General features: G+C 30.6%; 1 long non-coding RNA gene across 1 annotated transcript; it reads left to right on the top strand.

The window, feature by feature from the left end:
- The first annotated feature begins 581 nt into the window (after positions 1 to 581).
- On the top strand, positions 582 to 3,398 carry LOC132941897 (uncharacterized). Its single transcript, XR_009664200.1, has 2 exons — positions 582 to 878; positions 2,490 to 3,398. It is a non-coding gene; the product is annotated as an uncharacterized LOC132941897 (long non-coding RNA).
- Positions 3,399 to 27,466: the final 24,068 nt, after the last annotated feature.

The raw sequence follows: 27,466 nt of genomic DNA, 5'->3' as shown, positions 1-27,466 counted from the left end.
ATTCACCAAGTATTGTCACCCTCGTGTTTTTCTTTAATAACAAATTTATTCAAATGCTGATTTTTGGAATTTTTAAATATATTTAGTACAGAAAATCTCAACAATTTGAAAACATATAATCTTAAGTATTTTTAAAAATTCCAAAAATCAGATTTTGAATCATTTTTGTAGAAAAAAAAGGGTGTTCAACGAATCACCCGTATATATTCATATTCAATATAGTATACGTAAATTCAGTGATTCGTTTTACCGGCTAAATTTATATTTTTTCAAGTCAATTTTTCCGATAAAATAGCGGAAAATCCGCAAATTTTTTTCTCGTTAAAACTTAGGTACCCAGACAGCTAGGCGTTTTATATAATAATACTCCAGACTGCATTTAAACAATTTTTTTTCAAAAACATAAAATATTCCCACTTGAAAAATTAGTACAGCCAATCAAATGCATCACTCCGTATTACGTTGTCGTAACGTGTTTGGCAATATGATAATAATATTATGGCGGTCATTGTGTATCCAACATATGTTCGAGCTCGATGACCTTGGAGCTAACCTGAGAGCAGCAGCTCGCCGTTGTCCGTCGTGTGATTGCCAATGTAAATATTATTATTGTTATTACGACGCAGTATTATAGTAACTACTAAATATTACATTCGCTTGTTGTTGTGAGGTGCGCGACGAGACGAGACGCAATAATAATTAAAACGCGTGACCTATAATAACCGTTTTCGTTTTTTCAGTGTCCTCAGTCTTCGAATATTTTTTGTTCCGAACACAAACGACATATCTATAATAATATAATATTATCGACTATCGTACTTGTAAAATAACATCGTAACGTCGATTTTCCAAAATGAACTCTGGGCCGTTAGTACGCTGTAAGTAAAACAAAAATAATATATTTCACACGCTTTTTATATGAATTTATATATCGCTCAGGTATATTATGCAAGTTGGGCGCTTATAATGCCTTTCTGCAGCCCGAGCAGAGAGAGACGACTGTAGTGGTAATAATGTCATATTAAAAGAGCATTTTCACGATATTTATTCATAAAAAAAAAAACAAACGCAACAATAAGATTATGTTAACGCGTAATATTATCATCCTGACCGTATAAGTTAGATATTCTGGTATTTTGTCTTTGAATTGTTTTCTACCTCAAAACCCGATTAATATAATATTTTATTTTTTATTTATTTAAATTAATATCGAAAGATTACTATTAATATATATACCGTGAACGGAGGATAAAATATTTCGTGAAATGTTGTGGTTATTTATTCGAACCATGAGTTTACCAGTTAGGTATAGGTACATACTATATTATGTATTTTGTATATAGGTACCCAAATATTATTTTATGCCAGCGCTTACTCGTATAAGGCGATATGCCGACGTTTTGTTTATTTTTCTCCCGTTGATAAATCGACAATCGATTACCTCTTGACTAAATCGCAGTATTTGTTTTGTTTTGTTTTTTCATTGTTTTGCGCTAATGGCAGCAAAAATGTTTTTGTTAATTGTTTATACTTTACGTATATAGATAGGTACACACTCAATTTAAATGGCGATTTCAAAAGTTACTTATTCATTATTCATACGATGTGAAAAATGAATTTCAAACAACGTTTTATACATATTTTGATAAAAATGTATAAGTTATAAAAAAAAAAACAGCAATATTAATTGAAATATATATTACACCGTATTATCAAAGCTGCAGTGGTATACCTATAGTTACATTATATTATACGGATCATAACATAGCGCGATGGATTCGCATGGAAGCAGTATTCCATTATTTAGATAATTCCCATAAATTATTTATTGTATATTCGGATATTCCTTAACCTACCTACGTATAATATTGTGCATATAATATTTTTATTTACAATTTAAATCATAATATTTTAAAACTGTTCACTGTGAAGCTAAAATAGCAGTGTACATTTATTAGTAGTGAGTGGCTGGTTATTCGGGCTGTAAAATATATAACAGATTACATTTTTATATTTTTTTTTTGATAGTGTACTTGACATTATTTTTGCATAGGCGGTACTACTAGTCCGTTATTTAGCTACTGCGTATTTCGATTTGATTGATGCGTAACACGCGAATAATATTATATTCGTTACTATTACGATTGCCCTTTCAAATAAAACACTATTATATTATGTGGACAAATTAAAAATCCGTCTACATAGAATCTAAAATATACGATTAAGACTTAGGACAACATAAACTGCTACATTTGTTGAATAACCCCGTTCGCATTTTTCCTTAGAAACTATGAAAACGACCATATTTTTCTCTCCAAAAGTATAAATTCAGGTTACCTATTACAGTTGAATGTACTCGAAATCCACCTCTCCCACGCGGACGAAAAACGCGTAGGTTATTATGGGTCATAATTTTGATAATTTTTAAAAACGTGTTCTCTTTGATTGCTCCTATAGTAAAATTTATTTGTCTCATTATTTTCTTACAGACGCCATGATAACTGGTGACGTGCTGGAGACGACCATCGGAATGACTGGTTTGACGATCGCAGCCGCTGCGACAGGCTGGGGCTTGCCATCGGTAGCGATCACTTCGGCCGCCGTCGGCGTATACAAAGTAGTCAAGTTACTGTGGAGGATACAGAGGAGATTGCGGTGACATCTGTCATGATAATATCACGTACACTTTATTATATACATCCACACACAGGACGATTCGTTTGACGCTCCTTCTCAGTCATCTTGCTATATAGTCGGTTTTTGGAGTAAAACGTATAAAAAGTTTTCGTATGATTCAAATCTTGGAGGACCTCTAAGCCCATATAAATAACGAACATTAATTATATGGTTTTTTATTCGTAAGAATTTGAGGCTGTTTTAGATGAGCTGACAATAGTGTGCCATATTTTAAAATAGTAAATATATTCTACAACCCCACTCCTCCAACTCGATCTTACCTAAACTTTAATTGCTTATGAATAAATTACTTATCAGTACAAGAAAAAAAAAGTAAACAGTAAAAAATTATTGAACCATCGACTGTAATATATTAGTAAGAACGGTTTGTGTCAAGACGATCGTCCTGTATACACAATCGCATATATTATACATCTAAAAATCTTATAGTCAGACAATTCGTCTACAACCGCGTCATTTGCCGATTCAAGATGTGACAGTGGATCGCAAACGCAGCCGCAGAGTAGAAAAATACAACCAAATAATATAATGCTGGCCGAGTCGTAAACATAATATAGCAACTCTTTAAACGTGTTTTTTTGTGTGTGAATATCTGTGGTAACGTAGTACATCATTACATGTATATAATACAGTGTCGCTCAAAACGAAATGTAAATTTGTGTGTACATATTAAACTAAAATAAAAATAATATTATACGTTACTTTTCTCCTATGTGTGTGCATATATTATAATATATACTTATATGATATTATTATGTAAATCGTTAAGTGTTATTACAACAACGATATCATGTCTATGTAGTTATATATCATATTATAATGACGATCTTCTGTATATATATAATATAATATACCTACTGTAGTTGTATTGCAGTTATTTTGATATAGGGTATTTTATATGAAATATGTTCGTCGTGATTTCTATGGAATCAAAAACGACGTATACGCGTGTTTAGATCATTAAATATACCTAGGTATATATTATTATGATATCGTCTACGCAGTAGAATTACAGCGGGGTGCGTGTTCAAGTCACGTGATATTACATACAGAGTAATATTCAACGAGCATGTTCACCCCGTCTTAGCCTTAACATGTATGCATTTATTTAGATTCTGATTTTTGGAATTTAAGTTTACACGGAGACCAAACTATCGAATATTTATTAGACTTTTTTATGCCTTTATGTCAATATGGAAAGTCGTGTGGCGGAACAAACTTTTTTTTTTTCAAATGAAAACTTTTCACTGTAACATTTTTATTGTAAACCAATGATTCTTTTTTTTTTTTTAAAAAGTTTAGTGTATAACTAAATAGAGATCGAACGAGTTGTTTTCTAGTTATCAAACTTTATTTACAAAGATTAATTATCCTTATGATGATTTGAAAAATTAAAATCTTTATTAACAGTTATCAAATATTATTACTTCAAACCTATTAGCATTTTATAATTTGTTGGAGTTTAAGAACCGTCGAGCATACTAGATGGAGTATTACATCTTTTTATTATATTTTATATGTAACCATTCCCCCCTCATCTTGTAAACCTTATTATCACGGGCGAATACCCAAGCTTAGTAATTTACTCGAATTCATGGAAAAAAAGAAGCGTATGTATCGTTATTCATTCCTCAAACGGCATGAAAAAAATTAGGTGGCTACATATACACGGAAATTCGAAAAATCAGTATTTAACTAAATATACGATCAAAGCATAAAATGGGGGTGAACATGTTTTGGTGAATGAATCACCTTGCAGTATACATACACCGACGTCGCCGCACGCGTATTACACGTCACGCGTGCATAAAAAATAATAATTTATCATAGACTAAAAAGTCACGAATCCGGACGATTACTTACCTAAGTATCTATGTATAATGTGGAGCATTCCAACAGCGACATATTGCTTTGTTTGATATTGTATATAATAATATTATGATGAACACAAATAGCGATCGTCAGAGAAACGTAGTATACTATTGCTAGTGATATATAGCCACCGTATATAATATATTATTATAATATACTATGGTATGGCTGATGACAAAATCGATACTCGTGCGACAAAAATTAATGTGCGCAGATGTGAAAATTATTGTGTTTTATTGTTATTATATTAATATTGTATTATGTACATCATTAACACGTCTTGTAAATCTTACGTAGGTATACATGAGTAAAACCGAAACAAATCATCATACTAGCTTTATTTCCCGACTGGTGAAAATAAATCTATTTTTCAATCGTTTTCCGTTTTTCTTCAGTACATTATATTCTTCATAATGATTAATTTTATGATTTTACACTTTTTAATTCTGGATAAATTGTTGATGTAAGAAAAATCTGAAGACAGATTCAACGAACGTCGATAATAGCATATGTAAATCCAATATCGTTAAGATTGACAACATTGGTATTAGTTTTTATGTGGTTGTATTAAAAATGTATCTATCCTAAATTGATAAAGCTAATCTTGATTGCATATAAAAGTAATCATTATTGTGATTGTGTTCGTAAGTTTTTGATTTTAATATTTGTTTAATATTTCTGTAAGATTAATGGCAACCATTTAAATAATCATAAAAAAATATTTGATTTTCTAGACTCGTGAGCCAAAACGAATTCACAAAATCACGTGTGAGATACTTTATGGAAAACTATTGGTCCCCAATAGAGGCAATAGTATAAAGGGTCAAAAGAATATTTATTGCAAATAAATCAGTGAGTTTCGAGTGTACAGAGGACAAACAAAAAAACATTAATTTCTACAGATAATAGATATATTATTACCAACGCAACTTATCGTGCTGGACACGTCGAATTTGAACGCCGTAACTATAAACGTACTAAACGTAAATGGGCGCGCAAATAAACCTCAACAAATATTTCATTGGAAGTCGTATTTTCGTTATAAAATATCAGAACACATACTGTTGGATTTGTATTTGTATCGAATCATATTAATTTGGAATCGAAATCCGATTGAAATATATTATGTCGGAAACGAATTCGCTCGGAAACGGAATTGTATGGAAAATATTCCGTTGGAAAAATAATAGTTGTTGGAACTGTACTATTTTCAACAATATTTTATCGGAATCGTATTCGCTCAGAAACTTGTTTTCATGGAAAATATTTCATTGGAAATGTATATTATTGCAGTTTATTAAGGTATACGATTCCGAAAAATACTTTTCCCACCAATACGTTTCTGAGTTAACACTGCTAAATAAATTCAAATCCGATTTAATATTTGTAAACGGCTTAACCTCCAAACACGTACGTTTTCGAATAAATACTTTTTCATCAAAATATCGTCTAAATCAATACAGTTCCAGATCATAAATCCCGTTTACGTTCTTTAAAATTTTACGATTTTTACGTTCTAACCAATAATTGTTTTCCAACAAATTGTAGCCTTTTTTTAATATTATAATTTATAACAATAGAAAAAAATCTAATAATTAAAACATTAATTTGGTTAACAATTAACAAGCGTTATAATAATAATAATTATCGTGTTTATCTTGTTTCCGCATTGAATTAACTACGTCCACGAGGTACGTTTATAGATTAAGTTAGACTACTAATTTATTCAACAAATTAGCCTAATATGAGTAGTATGACCCAGGAGCAACTATAGAAATATATTAATTTGATAACTGGACAAAATAAAAAAAAAAACGTATTACCATGTCAAATATATGTGTTATCTTTGGGTTTAAATGGCGCTTTTGTTTTACAGTTGTAAATTTTATAGTAAAACAAAACATCATCATTTTTAGATTTCTTGCTAAAAGTTATACACTTTGAAACTTGCGATAAGGTGTATTTTTATGCACATATTATTATAAACTTTTTAGTTTTAAATCTATTAGATATCAGATCAATACTCATACATGTAGGTATATTTTATAATACCATTATTTTTTTTAGAACGTTACTATATATAGGATGCTTAAATTATCATAATATACATGTGCCACGTAAATATTCACGAAACGAAAATATCGAAAATATTTATCGATTGGAAATATATAATGTATAATGCTTTTTACTATGGAGCCAAAACGCAGAGAAAAAAAATTAATTCAATCTTAAAAACATAAGGTATATTTTCGTAACGGAGTGGATTATAAAAATAAAACATTAATGGGTATACCCATTAAACCTTAATAAACCCTAAATAAAAAGTAATTTGAAATCTTAAATTAATTTGTTTTAATTAAAAAGCGATCCCTACTGTATAGTAGGTATACTTACCGTTGTAAAAAGCGTTTTTGAATTTCAATATGCAATGAATTTCCTAAAAAAAAAAACCATCGGCCAAATGATCGAACTCAAGTTCTATATACACTGTTCACCGGTGGCGGTGTCAGCTTTCGAATCGATAACGAGCCGCACTGTAAACAACTTGATACTTTCAGTGCGCTTTCGCTTATCATCGGTACCGCATTCAGATTCTAAAAATAAAAATATTACAATATTATCATCTGACTAATGCACCGATAATCCTTCCGCCCAAATGAAATCCCGGTCGTCTGACCTATAATGGATCATTAGAAAACCACTGGAATCGTTAATACTTAATAAGATGATATGCAACTGTTAATCGATGACAATTATTGTTATTGCCTATAATTGGGCACATACGTAAATAATGTATATAATATTATATAATAATATGTGTGGGTGTTGGTGCGACATCCGGTTTCCACAAACGCCAAAATTATACGACCCCGGAAATAGCATACAAACACATATACATAATATAATATACTATATTGTAAATATATTATGTACCACTATATAATATGAGACCGTCTCATATATACCTATACATAATACATAAGTATATACAAATTGTTTGTTGGCATGGCAGTAATTGTTTGTCCCGTGACATTTTACCGGCGGAGGTAAAACTTTACTAGTGAATATTTATTTCGGTACTTAAATATTTGTCTCTGTGTGAGCACAAAGTTGAATTCTCTAAAAATGCACTAAAACATATGCATGCAGTTATGATATAATATGCACTTACAAAATAAAATGAAATATACATGTTATTTTTTTTATTCTTGGATTTAGATGTTCTTAAATTGAAAACCATAGTAATAGCTATAGGTTCCTTATAACTAATAAATAATAGTTTTGCGAGTTGAGCAGGGGAATTGTATGATTAATATGTTCAAACTCTCTTCAATTGATATATATATATATATATATATATATATTTATATTATATTAATATTCACTAAATAAGAACAAAAATCCAAAAGCTACAAATATCCATTGATAAACCGACAAACATCACCAAGCTGAAGATGTTCGATTATGCTATATAACCTACATAGTCACTATTATATATGGGCCGATTGTGCTCAAACTCACAAGAATAAAATCTAAGTTTTTTAATCAAAAAGTTCTGAGAACTATATTAAATGCTTCATGGTGTATTCGTAATGAAGCACTTCACAAGTATACTTACAGTTACTCAAAATAATTGAGTAACTATATCAAAATATTAACAAACATTTTTTCAGCCACTTCAATTTTACTTGCAGTGTGCAATTCTTTTAATTAAGCCACCCATCTTCAATAAACCTTACCGTAAACGCCGTAAACAAAATTATTTCTTATATTGTTAAAAGGTACTTAAATCCATATCAATTGTACAAAAACATATTTTGTTAACAGTAAATGTACAATGTACCTAGAATCTACCTAATTTACATTGTTATATTTGAGTCGTAATGATATGTCCAGATATTCATATCATTAAGTTCAAGTGACAAGAAGTTAGAATAGAAATAACCTAATAACATTCACTAAATTATGTTATAAAATTATTTTTTTTACTTTATTATAATGTACAAAATCAAAGGGTTGTCGAATTACGACTAACAGTATATGGATAGACGATATTTTTAGAATAGCTAACAATTTTTTTTTTACTATAACTAACTGTGGTTTGTTAGCAGTTATATGTAACATAGCTTAAGGCTTAACAACAGCAAAGGTTTTTCGTTATGAAGAGATGACTGAATTATGTAGGAAAAAAAATCAGTGCGGACGTTTATTATTGAGACATCAGACTACGAATAGACGCCACGTGGCACAAGTGCACGACACACACATGGATAGCTTAAAGCGATATTAGTTTTAAACGGATGATACTCTTGTGTTTTCGGTATCGCACAAGGGTCGTATAGAGAGACGTGTGCAGTAATTGGCATCGTCGGTGGTGGGAATTGTGGCAAATGGAGGGATGGGGTCGTATTCACGACAAATCACAAGCTATAGCTATATATCTAACGAGCGAGTTTTTCAGTGGAATTAGTTTCAAAACGGTGCTATAATCACACTGGTGGAGTGACACTCTGCCTTATGGTAACGTACGACATACACTGTGTTTATAACTTTCCGACGGACAGGCATACAGAAAGATAGAAACACAGACAGACAATCGGACAGGTGACAATGCGCGTGCGCGCGTATAAAGTTTCCGGTGGCGCACGGGCTAAACACGACTTTCCGAGAGACTTAACCACAAATTCTTGTCACCCGTATCATAATATATTACGTAGGTAGTGTATCTAATTGCACGCATACGTCGTATATGAATTTACAGTTACGGTACAGGCGATGCGTTAATTAAACTATCGAATTTATATTATATTATTTATATATTTATGTTTATTTTGTTTAAATACTGTCACGCATACTTTGTATAGGTTTGTGCACGTATAAAATTACACACACACACACACACACACACATATATATATATATTACATACAATTTACAAAAAGTATCTAGGTTGCAGAAGTATCCATGAATTAGGGGGATTATAATTGCACGTGATTTATGTCGACTAATCTGGCACGTATATGTCTTATTATACAGCAGTTATTTAGACCAGGATTTTGGATTATGTTGGGGGAGGGGGGGGAATAAAAAATACTCGAATTATTCGTGTATTCATATTTAGTTTTAATTTTTTTGTATACATTATCATTGTGTACATTTTTTTGTACCTATAATAATTTATTGGGCATGAGACACACCAGGTTTGAAAGTAGGCACCTACCTATTATGTGTATCGGATAGGTTTCGAATTGTGAATTATAAAATACAAATTGAAACAGATAGTTTCAGAACCAAATTAAAGTTTACTATATATTATTTGTAGTATTATATGAATGGGATAGTTGTGTCCACGAGCAGTTAGTTTGGTAGATGCGCGAATAGTTGGTAAATTTTTAGCGATGTAGGAAGAAACACTGAAGAAGACACGCATCTATGAAACCATTAAAATGGGAAAAAATTAAGTTGGAATCGGCGTCGAGGCGCCGGGAAGATGGAGTAGTAATTTTGAGAGCATTAGTAGTAAAGGGGAAGTATGAAAAAAAATCGCAAGGAGTTCTGTCTTAAGAATGAAGGAGGAGTAGATTATAATTTATTTTGGACACAATCTAATCTTAATTGATCCTTCGCAATAGATATGGAGTGAAGGGCAGCTTGCAGAGGTAAACGTTTTGGTATTTCGCTTAATAAAACCCAACACCTTTCTAACTACCTACTTTACCAAAGCTTTACTAACTGTGTAGGTAGTAGCATTAATGTGTTGGTCAACATTTAGGAATGGAGTGAAGTGGATTCCGAGGTATTTGATATAGGTCGTTTATTCAAGTAAATTATAGTTTAAGAAGTAATTATACTGCAACAGGGTTTATCTCCTGGCGAAAGACATGATTTGCATTTTTCATCGTTAAGAGATAATCATATAATAGCGTGTTATTGGTTCTAAAAATAATAAAGAATTCAAGTGTTTTAAATACATTTTTAAGTTTCAATTTAATATGCAGACGAATGGAGGCCCATTTACCCCTTCCACCACCTGGCTAGGTCACTGATATACAATATGTGGTTTATCGTACTCCATGTTAAGAACGCACGATTAAACTAAGCATTTGAAACACGACGAAAACAAATTTAAATATAATATGTACCTATTTATAAGATTAAATGCAAAAAAAAGGTTTTTCTATTCAAAATTTATGTTTGGAAAAACAAATTTCTTTTATAACGCACATCGCACACATGCTCAACAAGGAGACGGTATATTATTATGTCGACGGCCAAAACGACCAATAGACATCATACTACCCATATGGAAATATATAATATATTATTATGTGTGGATGAAGTAGGGTTAGGTAGATATTATTATAATATTGCTATATACGCGACACGCGATCGACAGGTCTCTGGGTGGAGTGATTTTTGCGATGATAAACTATACAATGTTATAATATATAGAAACACCAGAGAGAGGAGCGGCTCGGCGTACTCAGACCGTCCGTCGTTGTACGGAAAGGCTGTCTCCAAAACGGACGAAACGCGAATAAAATATAGCTGGTCTAGATTTCGACTGCCACACGATTTCTTTCCCCCCTCCCCCCCGCCGCTGCCACAAAACGTTTGACTGTTAAAACCTGCAGCGGGGACACTATAACAATAATATATCGCACCGTGTATCGCGTGTGTGTGAGAAAAAATACACACACGTGCGGAAAAGTATATGGGAAAAAAACGGTTAAAAGAAAAGTGGCAATCTAAAGCGTAGGTACCGCGGATGTATACATATATACGGGTGTATATTGTACATAATATATATATACACGTATACCTTACAACGAGTGCGGGACGTATAATAATATGTTCTCGTTGGTGCGGGGCAGGGGGGGGAAGGGGTGCGCGCGTGTAAATTCGGTGCGAATAAATAAAGATTTCGACAAGGTTTTAAGTCAGCTAGTGTATACGAGGGGGGCAAGACCCTGTGGCGCGGCGGGCCGGTCGATCGGCGGGAGACCGTCGTCGCATGTAAGTTGTCTGGAAGGAGAAGACGACCCCGCACACCCACGGTGAACGTAACCGATACTCGCCCGCCCAGCACCCACCCCATACCCACCACCGTGCCGATTCGCGGGCGCTGTATCGTTTTCGGGCCGCCGCGATTCGTCGGTAAATCCCGCGGACGTATATACAAAAGTGAGGACGATAACTCAAGATAAACTGGTTGACATTTTATTGAGCGCTCTCTCTCACCCCCACCCCAAAGCAGTCCCACACAACGATGCTACGCGGCACCGTCTGAACTACCCCCCCCCCCCCCCCCTCAAACAATGTAGCCTATAGTAATATATATATTATTGCCTAGTCCGCGCGGGCAGGGTGAAAAGAACGAAATAAAAATCCGAAACAGTCGAAAGCTTTTTGCGTGTACGCATATATTATACATATAATATGTATATATGTTATATTATATTGTGTACATTGTACGGCCCACGTATATAAATCCACATCAGCCGTTCAATTTCGGCTTTTGTTTTCATATTATATTAGGTTCACGAATATCGTAGGTACGACGAGTCGGCGATAATAATGACAATAACAACATAATTAATTTATGTATCTCGTGAACATAATATAGCGGCGTTAGGTATAAGATAACCCAAACTATTATAAATATTATTTTATGTATGGCGTATTTTATTATACTTTGCACTAACCGCGATCGCTTGTTATATGAAGTCAAATTGTCCTACGTATATTATATCAGATTGTGGAGTTTACGCGGGTTTGGGCAGTATAATAATATTAGCCACCACCTCCGGGTGAGACCGACGATTCTTCAATCTCGGATGGGAAATCTTATGTTAAAACCGACCAGAAAATTAAATCCAAAAATGATTCGAATAGTTTTCAAAAATTTCAGTTATTTGTACCTATACTCAATTTATAGAGATACGTTTTATAAGAATTTTTGAAAAGAACGGTAGTTGTATTATAAAACTTGTCTAATATTGTAAATTTAATATACTGTTGTATATAAATGTGAAAGTGTTGATAACAATAAACCGATGAAAATTTAAAAAAAAATTATCATTCGGTTCAATTGATATATTAAACACTATATGTATAGTTATGTATACCTACATGATACGACTTACAGTGTATAAAACATTTACTTTTATAGTTTTATAGAAATTACGTGTTCGGAGACAACAATAATATTTTGTTGTCATCATTAACGGTAAAGGCCAAACACGTCTCGACATGTAAGTTGAAATGGTCTGTTACTATAAGAATAATGAGTTCTACTGTTTGTAATTTTGTAAAGTATAGGTATGCCTCATTCAAATAAAAATGTCATAAATTATTTACCATTTTTAAGGTTACATTAAAAATTTGTGGTAAGAAAATATTAAATTTTCATTACTTTTGTCCTAAAAAATATTATAATATTACAATATTATACCTATTATCTACATACAATAATACAATAAATGTCGAATGTTTTTTTTTTTATTTATTCACTTTTTAGATAAAAGTCTACTAGTCCCTATATTATTATAGTAATAAGAGCACATCATTTAAATTATTGGTAATTAATATTAATACAAACTTTTCCGTTTTGTGGAATGTATGTCTATACATATTTGTAATATGTAAATATCGTTTGATGTATGATATATATAACTATAAGATGAAGTTGAGCATTAAAATAGGTATAGGTATAGTGGATGCGACTATAGAACGTAAATAACTTACATCTAAACAATGTTTGAATGAAATGGAATAAGTTTAATAGAAAATAAATGAAGGGCTTTTGTTTAACTAGAATATTTATAGTTTTGAAAGTTGAAAATTAATTTACGAAACTAAAAATAAATATTTAAAATGCTGTGTTAGCAACCACGCCATATTGATTGAAACATTTTTGTAAACAAATTTAAAGTGAACCAAACTAAATTTAAAAATATTTAATTATACGTTTAAAACAAATAAACAATAAGAAACATTGTCTATAATTGTAACTGGCACTATTAGCGCCGACCTCTTCACCACGCAGATGTGAAGTAGCTATTTCAATTTATTTTTAAAGTGTGCCAAATTTAAAGCATGCCAATAAGCAGGCTGCGGACATTTAAAAAATAAAATATATATATATATATATATATGTACCGTGTCATCCCACAAAAACATCATAACGCTGCACTTTACGTTTGCTTTCATGAATACATATGAGTAAATACTAGATAATATAATGTCAAAACGATATTGTATTTTGAACATTGTAACCCACTCAAGGTTTAATAATTTAGTATTGTGAATAAAATGTTTATTTTTAAATATACCTAGGTAGACGATCGCATTATGCGACGAAAACGTATACCTGCGTCCTGCATTGTAAAAATATTAGCTCAACAGCTGCAGGTACTTCTACACTTGTATGTATTATAATATATTAAATGCAAATGACGAATGCTGCTCCATCATAACAAAAAGTATATAAATATCAAATATAATATACATATATACTGTACAGCCAGGGACCCTAACTTAACCACTTGGCTTGTTCTACGAATTTCGCGATCAAACTCGTTAAATTTGAATTACAAAATATTCGTTCTGTGAATTTATTCATGACAGAAATTGTGGATAAGTGCACATAATAAAATATATTTACATTTGTATTTATCTTTTGCGAAACCTAGTTATATTTTATAGTTCAACAGCAACATATATATTACGTATACCAAGTACAAGGGATTTATAATTATATAATTAAACTATGTAGGTAAATATAATATATAATCTACATTCTATAGCTGTCTATAATATGTACAACAGTTGTCAGTTACACGTGTTAGGTGTAAACAGTAACAGTTGTGCGATAATCAATTGCTTTTTCATTATGTTTTGAACTTTTTATGTGACTTGGCTCTGCGTAGATAAGAAGTCAACTACAAAACGTGATATTGGATAAATATAAATTTAAAAATACACTAAGATATTCACTTTTATACATCGTATTTGGTCAATCAAGATCCGAAAAATTACTTTAATCATTATATACTTATATGCTTGCAAATATACGATACAAAGACGTAAATTCGTAAAATTCGACGAATATTGATAAAGAAAAAAGTATAAAAATGCGAAAAATCTCAACAATTCGGAAATTTCATTCCCTGGAACATTGGTAGGTTCAGGCAACAAAACCAATTTTTAGCTTACATATATTTCTTGTCGTTTTTTACACAAATTCTAATAATTCTGACCCACCGCAGAAATCTAGTCATATACCCAGACAACGTATAAGTATACACTTTCCTACTTTAACCTCTAAAATCGGGCCCTGCACACATTCCACGCACCTAGCACACAATAATGATAATATGGGGTATGCATTTGGTAATACAGTTTCAGTAAAAATGAGTACTGTTATATGGTTAAACGATCTCTGGGTACGTTGCCTGTTATTGGTGTGGACTGTTTGTATATATAGGTCAGTGGATTTCAACCTATTTTGAAAAATCAGCACATTTGCACATTTTATTTTTCACAAAATTATCACGGCACACCAAGTCTTAACGATGTGAAACATTCAGTTGCACTACAGATATAATAATATACTATACGGTCTTAATTGTAATAATTTGTCACTGACTGCCAATTATAAGCTACTTACAACAAGATTAAATACAATATACAAACGCTTACAACAACTATAAATAGAATATTCAATATACGATCCAACTGAGCGTATCATATTATCATCTCACGAAAGTTTTCTAGAAATCACGAGTTCACGACGCGCTATGATACTCGTACGAAGTTAAACACGAATGGTTTGATGTTTTCCGTCGTTTCCGGATTTAATAAAAAAAAAAAAAAACAAACTATAACAGTCAATCCAACGCTTGCGGCACACCGAAATAACTACTGGTAGGTAGGTATATCATAGGCATAAAATATTGTATTTAATGTTTTCTTTTTGAATGTCTAACACGATACGTTTTTTATTTACCTGAAAAAAAATTGTCATCCGTGACCCGGTCTTGCAGCGTGCCTGGGCAATACGCGTCATACGCGCAATCCCGGAACGCATCTCTGCGGCTTTTCCGCTTTAACGACCAACAGATATCATGATAAAATATCATTGTGCACCGAAATTTAAATTCGCCCGTTGAGTTTAGTCGAACAATCACAATAATATTATTGTTCGGATGCGGTTTATTCACAGGGCACGCAGCTGCTACCATAATAATAATAATATAACTAGTCAATCCCGTGTCACCGTCACAACAATATTATGCACAGCAAACTGTATCTATATCATTATAATATCAAAATATCTGTATTTAACGTTGCACGATAATCTAATTAGTTTATATTCATGTGCGTCAGTAAAAATGAGTTTACTTATCGTCCGTATTTATCGGACAAATAAGAGAAATAGTTAAAAATTCTAAACAATTATTATATCATGTGTTATTCCGTACATTATTTAATGGACTACAACTATTTTTCATTTTCAAACAGCGTATTTCAATGTGCATATTAGGTACTATTATATTGGTATCCGGTAAATTAATCTATTATATTATGTGAATTACACTCAAGTGATTTTTATTTATAGTTAAATAATATTATGTCAGTAAAATCGAAGGACGCCGATGCCCGGAGGGCCGGAGGCACCACATTAAATCGTCTTTTTCGTGAATTTTGACTATGTAAAAACTACAAAATTAAGCTTCTTCCTCGTTAATTTCTTTCTTAAATAATTTAAAATAACCAAAATACTGACTTTACTAAACATTGTATGGCACCTTGCAAAATGCCTGCAGTTTGTAAATTTAAAGACATTTGTATTATACCTAATTGTATAGTATAATAATATGTATTATTATTATTATTAACGTTTTTTGGGTTGTGTATTATACAAACTGTTTCTGCGAGTATGTTTAAAAACTCAAGTGAAAGATAAAGTACAGTAATATATCTATGTTCAGTTATGGAAATTATGGATAATGATGTGATTATAACTTATTGCATATCTAGGTAATTTTATAACCTATACAATTTTTTCCGTGATTGATTTAAATAATACTAATTAATATTCTCAATATATTTTATTCACGCCTTATTTACGTGATTTTGCATTATACTTGGCATTATCATGTATACATTTTTGTACCTAAAACATTAACTTCATAAAAAAAAACGTGATGTTTATAAACAATTACAGATTTAATTTGCCCGATTAATAAAAGGGTATGAATAAATAAAGATTTTTTTAAAAAGCAAAATGCAAATATAAGACATCAACGATAGCTTTGGAGTGAATTATAGGCATTAAAATTTAATGTCATTGCTTTTTAACGATTATAATCTTATCTTTTAAACAATTAAAAACTAAATAAAGTAACAAATATTAATTGATAATTAAAAAATATTCACAATGTTCCCATTTGTTCAAACTTCATAAATATTTTAAGTTTTAGTTGAATTAAGTCTTGTATTATTGTACTGGTTATTGATGTGTAAAGATTTTTAATTAATTACATTCACAAAAAATGTTTTCTTCAATATGGCTAAAAATGGCTAGTAACGAGTGTGCTGCATTAAGACTTTCTCGTGTTTGGATATTTTCAATATTGAAGGGGTGTTGTTAATTTATTAAAGAATTCCGATACCATTGGGTTTATATTATATAATTTAAAACACAAATTATTTGTTCTTACCTAGATATAAAAATTACATTGTTGATTAAAATATAATAATATATTAATACTTACTAATATAAATTTATTATAAGCCATTTTTATAAATATAAAAACTCAGTAAAGTGATGTAAGAGGAATGAGAATTCTTTATACAGATTAACAATGAAAAAATATATGAGAGCTATACCCTCTCCCCCGTCACTACCAAAACAAAAAAAATAATAATAATCCCATGATTGCAAATTGTAAAAGTATCGAACAGTTTTTAAAATATTGGTCGTATAATACAATAATGAATAATGATAACTGATAATAATATTACTATCATGGCAGACAATTCTGACAGTACTGATTTGACACTACCAAGTGCCAAGACAATATAATTGAACGCCACCAACGCAACTTTTCATTTCCATAGGTACTAACTGTGACTTTAGCGCATGATAATATGATACAGAAATGTATTTATTTTTTGTAATCACGTAAACACTAATTTAATAATTTAACATATTTGAAATGGATGGGTTCGGATCCCACGTACCCCCCACCCTTTCCACCCCATAAATATGATATTGATTAGCACAACAACACGGGATGCGGGTTTCTGGACCCATATACCGATCGTGTACACATCTTCAGTTGGACGTCCGCGTATGAGCGGTTGTAAATTTCTCCAATTGTACCTTTTTTCTACCTATGTAAATTCCGATGGTATGACTTTTTTACCTGTGAAAAACATGTAAATTCCATTTATACTACTTTTGATCTGTAAAATAAACATTGACTTTACCGATATCATTTTTCGACCTATGTTATTTTTGAGCTCTAAGTTAAAACAAAACTTTTTTATTACGACATACATTTTCTTTCCAACTTAAGGCTAACATGAATTATTATACACAACGTGTTAAATGGACTATCAATTTTATTCCTTAAAATATATTTGGTTTTTTGATTATTTTGATGTACATAATAATATTATAATACCTTGATATATATAAATTTGTTAAACTTTACAAACTTTACATTCTGTTCTGATAAATATTAAAGAGTTATTAAACTAAGTTTATTCAGTAATAATTTATTAATCATGGTCGTAAAATTAAATGTTATCGATTTATTTGTTTTGTCTATACAGGTTGATTCAACAAGCATACTCATCTTCATATCTTCTTTGATAGTGAATTTGTTAAAATTTTGTTTCTTGGAATTTTCAATATTTAAAGACCATATTTTAAAAATCTTTTAGATTCTACTCAAGAAGTGTACTGAAGCAATACAATCTTGTGTTTCTTTAAAATTATAGAATCCCACAATGACAACAAATCCTAAATGAATATTATCAACACAGATAGCCACATTTAAAAAAATTATTATGTGGGAATCTGATAAATCCGCGTAAATATATTAAATGCATTGGTACAGTGGTGTTAGTTTTAAAAAAAAATATACTAAATTCTTATATTATATTATATTATAACACTCTAAACATACTATTTTTATATTACTATCGAATAAATAATAATAGTCGAGCTAATAATACATTAGGTTAGTAATTTTTTTAAATCGTATTCGTTTTCAAAAATAACAAAATGTGTATAACATAAGGGTAAATGGGGTTGGTTTCCGAGGCATTTATACGAATACACAACTAGTATAAAATTGCATAATAATTAATGTAATAAATTTGTTACTTGATATAGTATAAAATTGTTCAAATAATAATTATTAGGTACGATAATAGTCATCAACAGTTATCGCAGTTGTATAACGTTTTCACGACTTTCTACCTACTGTGTCACAACCTGAAAATGTCAATTATTTTTAATCAGTTTGTTTGAACTGTTGAGTTTGGCATTTTGATGGTTGAAAGACAATTGCTTTTGTATAAGTTATACCTAACTAAAGTATTCTTTAAATTATATATATAAGTAAGACTGCTACTTTATTTATTCTTGTACAATAATATTATTCCCAGAATATGTGGGTGTCTAGTAAATATCCAATTTGTACGAACAATATCATTTAATTTAAAAGTTTTTACGTAACTTTGTGACTATGTCTACATAACTACATAAGTATGTTGTTAAATTTTAAAAATATAACTTTTGATTTAAAATACAAACAAACCTTATCACATATGCGTAAATTGACATAAGACGTGTATTAAAAATATACGTAAGTACCTAATTAACGATAGTGCATCATTCACTATTTTCACCAACGTTAAAATACCTACTACAACAAAAATATAATTCAGCCTAGTAATGATTTCATAACACGAAAGAAGCAATAAAATAATTGTTCCATAATATGTGTATTATTAATTTTGAGTTAAATGTTTTGTTTTTATTGTTTTCTATGTTGTACATTTAGTATAATTAATGTTCACATAATTTTGTATTTAAAGCAATAAAATAATTTATGAATTGAGTTCGAATTTTCTTATATAAGTAAGTAAAGGAATGGTTCTGAGATTGTATCGAAATAGATCAAAATTCGGAATGATAATGAGTATAAATAAAATCTTAAAACTAATTTTCATTTTCGGTTATTCAACATAGTTTTTTTAGAAAATCAATAATTAAAAAGAAAAATGAATAAAGCAGTTAAGGATGGTAACAAAAAAATGAATGAATAATTTAACAAAGAAATCATAAACGAATAAATTACTAGAAGTCGAGGATGTTACACGTACTCATTTATTTGTTTGTATCAGGGCTTGCAAACGTTATAATAACGTTATGATTATAACGTTATGTTTGATAAAAAACGATTGAAATTTGTAAACGTAATTATAACGAAAAACGATAAACATAAATAAATAAATAACACAAAACAAAACGTAACGTTTAACAAAATATATGTTATATCATTAAACAAAACATAACGCAAAACGGTATATATTGTATTCCATTAAACAAAATAATTAATTTCCAATTATTTAATAATACTTAGTATTATTCAATTATTTATTCGATCCAAGAATTAATTTTATCCCGTATCCGGCCTATCCGGGAGATCCCGTATTAGATTTATTTTAAAATTTAATAAGAAGGTATTAATAGAATAATTTAATTACCAATAGCTAATAATAGTGATACTCTGATAATATTGTACTGTACTATCTGTACTACGGTCGGAATTTATACCATTCAAGTTATTCAACTATTGTGTTCGGTGATCATTGGTATTTATTTTGTTATTTGTGAATGTTCTATTTAATAATGGTAATATGGTAATAAGTATAATTTAGATAGTATAAATTATACTATGTTGTCTACACTCTATAGTATATTAGCTATGTACACACTTTTATATTGCCAATACATATTATTTAACTTTTAACAACATAAATTATAGATTCTGATTATTTTGTCAATTGTAGGAAGGTATAAAATAAATGTTGACAAAGTATGTCAAAACAATCAGAGTAAAATATGTTTGAAACATAGATTCCTGCTTAAATGATATTCTCAAGCACAATATTGTAAAACTTACTAAATAATTTTAACATTTAAAAACCTAATAATACGTTCAAAATTTCAAAATAATGATCATGATTTTTTTTTTTTTATATTTATTATTTTATAATAAAGTCCTTAGAGTCTAGGCAATTTATTAAATTCAATAATACATTATCACTTATAACTTAAGATTAATTATCATCATACTGTTTTATCATTTATTTTGTTTCCATTTCTTTACGAACTATGTATATTGTAATTTAATCTGTATCACTGTACTCTATATTTTGTAAATAATATGTAATTGGGTTATCTAACCCATTTAATTAAATAAATAAAATTACACAATACCTACTTAAAACTCAGAATAGGGAAATTATGTCCCCAAAAAAGGTCATAGTCATATACTTTTAAATTGCGGCCTGTGTACTTTTAAAACAGGTATCTAAATACTTTTAAATATTAAATAACGATAAACGCAAAAATTGTATAACGTTTTAATTATGAATAACGTTAAACGCAAAAATTGTATAACGTTTTAATTCTGAATAACGATAAACACAAAAGTTGAATAACGTTTAAATTTTGAATAACGATAAACTCAAAATTTGTATAACGTTTTGATTGTAAATAACGTAAAACAATATTTTTTTTTCAAATGCAAGCCCTGGTTTGTATATAATAGGTAGGTATATATTGATATATTTTGTAATTTGTTACACGATAATAATTCAATTTGTTGTTATTATCATCCATATATGATATAACGATAGAACCATAATATTAAAAATAATAACAACAATAATAATGACAATAATAATAATAATAATAATAATAATAATAATAATAATAATAATAATAATAATAATAATAATAATAATATTAATAATAATAATAATAATATTAATAATAATAATAAAAATATTAATAATAATAATAATAATAATAATAATAATAATAAAAGTAATAATGATAATAATAATAAAAAGCATGCACGTACGCAGAATCGTCTTTCACAAGTGGGTGTCACGTTTCCAACACTCAACTACCGCATATCATATTATTAGTGTCATTGTTCGTTGATGCGTGTATAGCCATGTACACACGATGAGTGACATAAATCTAAATTAAACTTATTTTTATTAAAAATGTAATAACCATGATTATAAGTTATAACTTTTTTGAAAATTGTTTTTTTCTTAGTTTTGTTTTTATGGTACGAATGCCGGAATGCGTGTACCTATGGTATATTTTATTACGCAACAAAAGTCGAAACGAGTCAACGTACGACCATTTCAAGAAAATATGTATACTAATATGTTATGCTCCATTACAGTCGGAAATTATAAAATTAAGTTGTCAATTAAATACACTATAATACCGTCACCTATAACTTTAGGTTTTTTTAAATTATAGTATGAGTACTACAATAGAAGTACTAAAATAGTACCCACTACAATTAATAAACCATGTAAAAATGTAAAATCACATAAATTTACAGAAATAGTAAGTATAATTCACTGTGAATAACCATATGACTCAATAAACAGAACATTTTAATTATTAAGTATTATTTAGGAATTATTTACTTGATAGAGTGAGCCGTTCGTGCCTGTGTGGTTGTGTGGCGAACACACTCAATGCACAACTATCATAATATCCAAACAGCCTTTGATGATCGCCTCGTCGTTTTTATCGCAATCGAACCATGCTTTAGAATCTCACTGGATTTCGCTGACTAATCTTTGTGACGACTTTCCATACGCGTCCGTCTGCAAATTTCACAGTGATGATAGTGGGGTTTTAAACCGCGGAACCCCAAAAACAGTATTATTATTTTCCAAGCACTTCTGTTTACGAGTTATCACATAGTTGGTTTTGTATAAGTAAAACGTTATTTCAATTATATGAAGCAAAATATATATTTTTTAAATTTCCGTGTAGAATTCCATTGCTACGCTTTTGCGGTCATTGATTACGTTTTCGTCACTAACACGATAGCGTACTTTCCACTAGATACCTATAGACATAGTAGTATAGTCATACAATTTATGACATTTATATATTATTTTCTTAAAATGTGCACACCATGTATTACGATGTTATTACTCTCTGCAGTGTATGCGTTATGTTTTCTACAATATTACAACCCTTACATCCACTGCTCAAAACATTCACATATAACTCAAAGTTACAGTATAATAATTGTTCGTATTTATATGAAGTTGCGCAATTGGAGTGGGAGAGCGCTGAGGGGGGGACTGGTGAGGGGAACTGACGATCGCGACGACGATCTCAACCCATCGTCACGATACCGCATTATTTGTATATATATTATGTTATCGTCCATTATATTCAAACACTTTAAAGGTCTTTGGGGGCGTATTGAAAGAAGACCGTTTATGTGGGTGACATCGTTTTGCTCCGACTTCGCGATTTGTCGTAAATTGTATATTGTATTGTGGCGGTGTGAAATGTCAGCGCCGTCGTTTATGTATATTGTATTATAAATTATACATTTTTTATCTTTATTCTCGGGGTTTTTCCGTAGAATACAACTTTGCATCGAATCTCACCCAGGGTCACTATTCAATAACGCTTTTGCGGTGATTTAATTGTGTGCGTTTAATGTTTATAACATTATATACATATACTTCACAGACCGTCCACGAACCCGCGAAAGACAGTAGCGTAAGACTGTTGTCGTCGTCCTATTGTTTTCAATTCCCACCTGAGGTGGTTGGGCTCGAGAAACCGGCTACAATATTCCTTCCTAATCTTGTAAGCACCGAGCTCTTAACGACACTCCGGGGTGCACCATTGCTCCCTTTTAGTAATCAAATAGCTCTACCACACGCACTTAATCCACAATAATAATAATATGTCCTTCTCGTTATTCAGCCCGTCGTCGACTCTCTTCTATTATTTCAAAATATAGTCTTGAATAAAACTCACGGACACTACGTGTCTCGTTTACGAGAAAACACAATAGTTTTATGTTTAAGTATTGTTACCAGGAGTTTAATTTTTTTTGACGTGAAGGGGGAGGCTAAACAATTAATTTCCGCCAATTACTTAGAATAGCCATGTTGCGTTGTTCGGAATGTTGGGAGTAGACTCTAAGACGGAACAGAGTGTAACTAGCAGATATATGGGTGCTAAGGTAGATGTGTGGAGTACTAGAGTGTTTAGAGAAGATATAATAAGAAATTAATTCATTAGAGTGTAGTACACTACACCACTACATTAATTGTAGACAAAATTATTGAGATGATTAGGTCATCTTATGAGAAGAGGTATTTCGGAAGCATATAAGGTGACTATGTAAATTAATTTAGAAGGAATGAGAGGGAGAGAAAGACCGAAAAAAAAATTAATCTCACGAAAAATCTGGTATGGATAAAGACGAGACAGAGCCCTACGGAGGTGTATGAAGGAGTGGTCGATAAATCATATAGTTGGGAATGAAAGTCGAAAAAAAAATTAAAATTATAATAAGAAGAAGAAGTCAAGACGTATAAGTTACAATTATGTCATGTAACTACATATCAGTTAAAAATACAGTGGATTCTGCCTATTATGGGCAGCCGCATAATATAGGCAAAATGGTCTGGTCCCAATTCCAATGTATACTGACTAATTTTGGTTTATATGGCTTGCCGCTTAATGTGGGCAAATGAGTTTGGACCCGATGTATCCACATTGAGTCGAATCTACTGTATTATATATTAAAATAAAATATATGAAGGTCTCAATAATATTTCACAAAATAGTTTTATCGAGGTAACGAGAAGTATATTAAATATTAATAGAGACTTATGATAATTTATATACGAGCATGCCAATGATTCGGAGTCAGCAAATTTTGATGAGCCCACTGAAGAATTTAGGCTCCAAGCCCCAAACTGCCTTGGACCTCGACCAACAATGAGAGCCAATCGTCCCGACTACTCCACTGAAATCTATATTCTATAGGCACGAGTTAAGTGCTGTGTGTGTGTGTGTGTGTGTGTGTGTGTGTGTATTATATACCTAGTAACTGATTTCAGTTGGGTTGGAAATGAAAACAGGACAGGAGCTTATATACAGCTAGGTACTAAATCTGCCATCTGAATATATATTAAACAGGATAGAGACACGCTGCATATTATATTATATTATAATATACACAACAAAGACGTTTTGGATACTTGATCTCTGTAATCCTCCTGACCTTCATATATTTCTACTCTGATTTATGCAGATATTATAAGTACATGCACACGCACAATATTATATACAATAAAAGTTGGATACTGTAACTGGGTAGCGGGCGTGGTTTGACTCGAATGCAATGATAAACGGTGGGTTATATATATTGTGTGCATTTCTGCTTAATTTTATCATCGGTTTTACCGTTTTCATGATTTTCACTAAAACGACCACTTCAGGAAATTACGAAAAACCAACCTCTGTAAAGTACAACGCATGTCCAACTTCCAATCTACATATCACATAGGTTAGGTAGACTATATTATATAGCTGATAGGGGTTACTCGTGTAAAACTTTTTGACCTTTTTCAATGTTCCGAAAATCGTTTTAGGTAAACACAAATAAAATAAAGCAAACATCGCTGGAAAACTTATATGCTAGTTCAGATTTCTGAGTACCTAAAACAAAAAGTCAAAAAACATGCCTTTCTGGATATGGTAATTTATTTCTAATAGATGATGAAAAACAAAATGCTTGATAGTCCAAAGTATAAACGTCATATTACATCATCAGTGGGTACTAGTATAAAATGGTGCAATTGAACCACCTAAAATTATATTTTGGAGAAGGGTTAAGTAAAAATACGTAGCTTATATCAAGTAAAATTAATACTGATAAATTACGCATTATAATACGCATCGTAACACATTGCTTGTTATAATACCATATTGGGTTTTAACGGACTATCAGCAGAATATAATATGATCATTAATATAGGTTTTCGTTTAATAATACGGTAATATGGAATACAATCACCAAAATCCATGCAGGGGCAGACTGGGAGTTTATCAGCCCAGGTGAAGATGACAATAAGTCAATAAGTAGATATCAAGAGCTAATAATAGCAAAATATACTTATTGTCAACGCATACTAAGCTGATAACTGAGTGATATAAGATATAAAACTATAGAAGATATCATAATCATATTGTATGATTACAGCAGATATAAAAATAAAATAATAGACTGCATGACAGGTGACAGACAGCCAATTTACCATAATATCAGAAATTTATAATTTCAATTTAGAGCCCCTAATTGACTGGCCCAGCTGGACTTCTTCGCCTTTCCGCCCTGGCCAGTCCACCTCTGAATCCATGTTGCATGCCTCTAGGCACCGATATCGTTGTTTTTGCATGTACTGTGCGTTGTATTGGAGTATGCACATTTGTAATATTATGAGCAACTACGTTGTACAATTTTAATTCATCCACTCCATCTGTATATCATATAAATCATTTTAGTCAAGAGATGATATTAAATTTTGAACCAAGACAAAAAATCAACCCTCTACCTCTTGAATCACTCCTGGATCCACAACTGAGTTGGTCTTTTGTACGTATAAAAACGCGTCGTGTGAATACAGGTTAGGTATTACTATCGTTAAACTCTAACACAAAAGCAAGACACAATAATTATTCACAAATACGTTGGAGTTATTACTTGACCGCCCTAGAATGGGGCAAAATATTAACCGAAGACAGTAAAATATCGTAATTGAACGATAATTTATTACCAATTGGATGGTGATTTACGACAGTGAATTATTAACAAACATGGATCGCAGTACATTTTCTGCGATAATATTATTATACATAAAATAAGTGAAAACAAAACGAATTCGACTACTTGAATCTATACAGTAATTTATACGATTATTTGAGTGGATACAAAATACAAATTTGTTATATTATTATAACAAGTAAATAACATGTCGCGAAAACAATACCTCATGTTACTGGTAACTTACAAGTAAAATCTAATAAATTATACTAGGGATATGAATAGGTATGTGGAATGTTGAAAAACTCTTTATTTTTAGCTTACTGTAGAACAAAACTTCTTTGACACAATGTTTTGATTAGGTACAATTGTACAAATGAGTTCAATTTTGAATATTTTATTATGTATCTTTTGAAATTGTTGTGAACAATTTATTTGACTACTTTTTTCGATATTTTAAACAATTTCCGTCAATTAAAACTTGTTTGCACAAATTGAATGTATATATTATTATGTATTTATTTATTTCAAATATACGCCCGAAGGCATTCAGTACAGAAAAATTAAATACTTAAACTATTTTGACAAAAAACATAGGTACATTGAAAGCGGATTACACAACAATATAAAATGTAAATATTATGTTACCTAGCGCTCTATTTTTATAGGTTAGTATACAATATATACAAAATAGACTAATAGTTAGAAAAAAATATACTAATTTGTAACGCTCTTTAAGATAAATAAATACATCAATTATTTTTTTATTTATTACAGGAGACTATATGTAGTGCTTTTTTAATAGTGGAAAAACCCGTCAAGTGTTTTGTGCCTAGAAATATGAAAAGTCGGCCGGTTTCTAGAATTAAATGCGGGATATGATTGATTAATTAGACTTTTTAAGAGGACAAAAAAAAAATTCTCAGTACATTTAAATAATCGGGCAAAATACATACCTATGTTAA

This window comes from Metopolophium dirhodum, chromosome 3, assembly GCF_019925205.1.
Source record: "Metopolophium dirhodum isolate CAU chromosome 3, ASM1992520v1, whole genome shotgun sequence".
Classification (NCBI taxonomy): domain Eukaryota; kingdom Metazoa; phylum Arthropoda; class Insecta; order Hemiptera; family Aphididae; genus Metopolophium; species Metopolophium dirhodum.
Note: the sequence above shows the minus strand (reverse complement) of the source record. Positions and strands in the feature narration are given on the sequence as shown.